The sequence below is a fragment of the Adiantum capillus-veneris genome, chromosome 28 (assembly GCF_014529385.1).
Source record: "Adiantum capillus-veneris isolate H3 chromosome 28, ASM1452938v2, whole genome shotgun sequence".
NCBI lineage: Eukaryota > Viridiplantae > Streptophyta > Polypodiopsida > Polypodiales > Pteridaceae > Adiantum > Adiantum capillus-veneris.
This window is the reverse complement of record NC_140958.1, coordinates 95,882,711-95,888,587: the sequence shown is the minus strand read 5'-3', so window position 1 is coordinate 95,888,587 and position 5,877 is coordinate 95,882,711. Positions and strand designations below refer to the sequence as shown.

At 40.6% G+C, this 5,877-nt stretch overlaps 1 pseudogene; it reads right to left on the bottom strand.

The window, feature by feature from the left end:
- Window positions 1-2,069: 2,069 nt before the first annotated feature.
- On the bottom strand, window positions 2,070-4,813 carry LOC147420925 (uncharacterized; annotated as a pseudogene).
- Between the last annotated feature and the right edge of the window lie 1,064 nt (window positions 4,814-5,877).

Sequence of the window (5,877 nt, the reverse complement as noted above, 5' to 3'; positions counted from 1 at the left end):
TCTCATTAGTACATCGCTTGGTACTCTAAAACAAAAATTGGTCTAGCCATTGTGACATTTTTCTAGGGATCTACAATATTATAGCTTTCAAATAAATGAGTGCTCACTACCTCAAAAATTCTACTAGATGGTTTACATTTTACTCCAAATTAGCATGTTTTTAGACAGTTTGTGGTGTACGCACATGTCGGGCTACAAATACCTAAATGAGAGTTCAATTTAGTATACCATCCACTTCATGAGAACTATAACTCTTTCCTAGATGTCACCGACACAAAGAAGCCAATTATTTGCCTTTTCCATTCATAATGAGAAGGAGATTATTCACGACATTCTATTTCCCAACTACAAAACACTGTAATACTAGTAGGTTATATTACAGAGGAAAAAATTTGGAGGCTTGTATCAAGCTCTAATGATAAGGTATATATAATACACAATGAAAAAGAGATGGTATGTAAATAATATGCACAATAGCAATTAAAAAACATTATAGAACAAAGTATTTTCTTCCTCAAAGATAAAGCAATCTCTTATTAGAGCCGCAAAGTAACACAAAGATAACATGTCAAGGTCCCAACTTATAACCAAAAACAAATACTTCCATCTCAACATGCATAACCTGTTGGTATTACCACCACACTTCCACAAACTTGCACATACCACTCTTCAACCAGCATAAGTTACAATGAACATAGTCACAAGGATAGATAGACCTAATGAACAATAGCATACAACCATTTGGGAAAGAACCATATGTACATTGGCCAAAACAGTAGCCATAATGGAAAAAACTATTCAGTGCATTGTAATATAGCCCTAGCCATAACAATGCGACAATGCCATAATAACTATAACTTGGCACATGTTCCAATTCCATGTTTCAACAAAAACATAAAAGCCGAAAAAAATACAAGGCAAGATAAAGACCAAGACGACTAATATATACCTAGATGAATCCAGGAAAAGACCAAATTCACCTATAACAAAAAAGTGCAGCTATAAGCTCATGGTTGTGAACCACAAGACGATATAACCGTTCAGCTACATCATGCATAATATCCACAAATACTACGACATCCCCACTAACTTCATCAGCGCCCAATAGTGGGTGTAGAACCACGCATGAACATATGCTCCCACACGCACGCACCCATGAGCATACACCCATAAGAAACTCTGCGAACTGAGTTTCTATCATTTTCTCTAGAGATGAAGGGCAGACTTAGCCATGATCAAGCCTAGCACAAAACAAAAGCATTAGATAGAAAGAATTAAACCAACAAAGATAAAGTTGATAGGGCTATGCACCTATCAACAGGTCACATCAGATAGAAAGAATTAAACCAACAAAGATAAAGTTGATAGGGCTATGCACCAAGACGACTAAAGCCATAATAACCATAGCTTAGCACATGTTGCAATTCCATGTTCAAAATACATGGCAAGATAAATTATCATCTCAATACATACGCATAAAGCACCTCACAAACTTGATGCAAAGATATACATGGTGAAACACACTTGACGAGGCAAAGACATGAAGAAACCTAATCACCAAGTCTGGCACAATTTAGAATCCCTTCCATAACCAAGCATGTCATGAGCCTGATGCAGAAACAACAATGCAAAGCACAATTCCAAGTCACAAAAGACTTGGCAAAATGCCTCATATAGGTGATACATAATATCCATGTTGCACTAAAACTGGCCAAAATGTCTATCATCACTATCTGCTACCACTGCAATCAAAACACAATCTTCCATGTAATAGTTGCTTTAGCCACTACATGTGTATCCGCTGGTACCAAAAGGAAGGTATAAGCCGCTGCCTGTAGGATACAATAAACATGACGCAAAGGTGAGCAGGCTTATGATGCTATAACCATATCGCAAGTGGGAAAAGACCATGATGATACATCCATACAAGCAAGAGGAAAGATAATACAAAAGGCTTTTGCATAATAGACATACCTAACAAAACCCAGCCATGATAAGAAGCTAGCCATAAACAAAAACCAACCATCGCCGAACACCAGCCATGAACAACAGCCAGCCATGAAAAAAAACTAGGATTTTGCAGCAAAAACCAGCCAATAGCTTGAAACCTGCAAACCCTTTCCTGCAAACAAACAAAAAAAGGAGTCAATAAGCACAAAATCTGTTCTGAACACAACAGCATTTTGCAGCAAAAATCAGCATTTTACATCAAAAACCAGCCAATAGCTTCCCACCTGCAAAGCTTTCCTGCAAACAAACAAAAAAGGGAGTCAATGAGCACAAAAACCAGTCATGTATGCAAAAAATACCCACACATAAAGAGAGAGTGATACAAAGAAGTTACATAAGGGTGGATGATGTCATCTAGAGACTCTTGAGCGCCCATCATAAAGAAAGTTGATAACAACCCTTGCATGGAATTCCTTGAAGCAAGGGTCAGCACACATAACCTTTTGACACTTACCACACCCCCAAATGGTGCGTGAAGGCTTTGAGCTATCAACCTCCTTATGCTCCGAAAGAAGCTTCTTTCGCTTAGGTGAACAAACGACACAGTACTTGCTGGCCACATCATGCAAACGGATAGGAAAGTGACCATTGTATGCATCCTCAACAACTGGCCTCTTGCACACATAAGGCCGAAATGCATTGTCCACCAGCTGCTCATGCATATGGAGCATAAAGTCAAATCTACACACATCCTTTTTGCCATACATTTCCTTCCATATAATCCAACAATTTGTAAAAACAAAATCCATGAGACCCCAAAAACCTGCATGCCACCACTTAAAACCATGTAGTGTACTTTGCAAGCTATAGCCACTACCAAGAACCATGCTATCAAAGACATCACAACCAGCCTTGCATGCATTATATTTCACGGCAAGTGCCGGACATGGGGAAGGCAATCTCTTATTACCAACCAAACGCAACACCTCACCTTTTTGCACACCATAGCAATTAGAAGAAAAAAGAATCTCTTTTTTGTCCATCCAAGAACAAGCAACAAGAACTTGCTTCTTACAATAAGCAAACCGACAAGCACCCCGTGCTCTCTTACCCAAATGCAACATTTGGGTGGCAGGAAAGTGCTTCCTGTTACATACATAAGTGCCGGTGCCACCTTGACCTTCACTTCTTAGGTGCTCCAAAAGCTTCACAGATGTGAAGTACCTATCAAAGAATACATGGTGCCCTTTTCTTGGCAATGTCTTCACCAAATTTGCAACAACATAAAAAGACAATTCAGTACATGGCATCTTGTCATAAATTTGAAATGCAAAATTATACCCTGTGGCGGAGTCACATAGATTCCAACCAAATTTATGAGGCTTTTTGGGATTGTAAACCCTACGTGGATTCAATTTACACTTAGAAGGAATTATGCATTCATCCACAGTCACACATTGACCTAAATTATAATGCTTTTGAAAAGTGTAATTCAACCTCTTCTCTAGCTCAAGCAATTGCCATAACCTGTGCTCTCTAGTTCCCGAGGTGGTCTTTGTGCATTGTCCCGTAAATGCAAAAACCTTTTGATTTGCTGGAATGTAGTTTGACTCATCTTTTCACCAAAATTAGGAAATAGAAGGGAGCCTCTTACCTCATCTTTCCAATAATGTTGCTTTGATGGCATGTAGTGTAGTGCCATGCCCAAAGCTACACCCATGAAGCGTAGGAAAGAATGCTGATCTATTGGAGCCCATCTTCGCATGGAGTCATGCAACTGGCCACACCTTTGCCTCTCTTTCTCGGCATATGCATTAGTCTCACTAATAACATGATCAACAAGGTCAAGTGGAAAGAGCATCAAAAACAAATGAAACTCACAAAATTCATGTGGCATATGTCCCAAGTTTGGTCCCTTGACACCATTAAAAGGTGGAAGAGCCCGAAATGTATCATGTGGCTCTTGCTCTAATTCATCACCACTCTTCCACTGTGGAGGAATCACATCAACAAAATGTGCATCTCCATCACGAGAGTCATCAAGTACAGGACCCTCCGCTTCCAATACTTCATTGTCACCACATTCAACCCCCTCACCTTCTGATGCATGCTCATCATCACTTTCATCATCATTAGAAACATCAAATGGGCTGCTTGAAGGGCCAGGTCTGCCCCCTGCATGAGAAGGCTTATATTTTCTAGGTCGGCCACCACATGCATATTTACTATATTTGGGTGATACATTTTCGGGTGTGTCATTTGCAGGCATGCATCATGCATTTGCAGGCATGCATGATGCTTTTGGTCTACCCCGATTACGTGATTTAGGTGGTCTTCCAGGACGCCTACCAAGTGGGGTTGGGTCAAGTGGAGTCTCTTCAACCTCTTCTTCAACATGCGTTATGTTCTCTTCCCCCCCAACAAGAATTGCATCAAAATAATTTGCAGCCCCCAAATTATGTTTTGATAGCATAGGTGCATGACTTGATTCACCAATTCCAAATGAAGAAGGTGGAGGTGTAGATTCTTGTCTTGCCTCACAATTTCTTTGAGGAGAATGCACCCGTTGAGAGCTCCGCACAACAAATTCTGCAACATCATCCCATGAAGATGAATAATCCTTTGAATCCCCCTCAAATCGGCAAGAGAGCTTCTGCTTTTTAACTCAGTATTTTTGCAGGACACCAAAAAAGAAGACCTCTGTATGCTTTTCTCCAAATTCTTGCTCAACCCATGATGCCCCAAACCAAGCTACCGGGACCTGCAAGAGTGCACCTTCTTGGGCTTGCAAAAACTTTGGGTAGCATCCAACGCGTCTGCAACCAACTTCCTCTGCAGCATAACGCCTCTGATTTGACGCCATCTACGCTCCAAAATTCGGCAGCTCCAAGAGGGGCAAAATCAAGTTTTGCCAGACCCCGCTCAAGGGCTCACTCAATTTTGGGGTTTGGGGCTTTCACCCTCAACCCTTGGATCCCCTCTTCAACCTATGGTCATGATCCGCCCCCAATTTAGAGCCTAGGCACATGCATGGAAGCATTTTTCCTGGACGACATGCCATGGACAATTGGCCAATTGTCATAAAATCCATCAATTGAATTATTCATTGAGTTAATTACCCAGCCTTGCTGGCATGCAACCGTTTTGAAATTAATTCAAATTTTTTTTCAAGTTTTTTGAGAAATTTGAGGATTGGTCCCATGTACTAGTCCTATTTATATTTTTAGAATTAATTCGGGCAAAATTGAGAGTTAACAGGACATAAAAGTGTCCTAGGACATAAATCTGTCCTGTTACCAACCTAGTGTTAAATGAAAATCCAAAAAGGTCGAAAACATCAAGAAAAACGAGGAAGGATACTCAAGCAAAGCGAAAAGAACAAGACAAGCAGTCAACCATGACGAGAGTCGAACGAAAAAAGAATTATTAAGAGTTGAAAAAAGCTCTAAAGGAGATATATACGACTAAAATGGAAACCACGAAAGAGGATGGTAAAGATGTAATGAGTGTTCCATCCCATTACAAGAAATATACTATCCAATGTTACCATATACATGTGGTAGTGATGTGTGTGAACACACTAGGACCGTCGGGGCATTTTTTCCCTCTTTAGGAGGTTTTTTCCCCTGTGCATTGTATATACGCCCATCACTCTAGGGCTATCTATCTTTCCATCGCACACTAAGTAACACACTCTCTATTGTTAGCCTTGAGCTTCCTTCATCTTCTCCAAGCTGTGTGCGTTTCTCTGTAACCCTAATTCCAACAATTGGTATCAGAGCAGGTTGCGTCCTCCAGGGCTTAGTTGCCAGCTACTCCAGCACACGCCTGCTCACTTTCTCCGATTTCAGTGAGCTTTGGCGAGTGTTTGCAGGTCGAAAAATATTTTGGGTTAGCTCGTAGAGCTTGGTCTGCTAAGATTTTTGA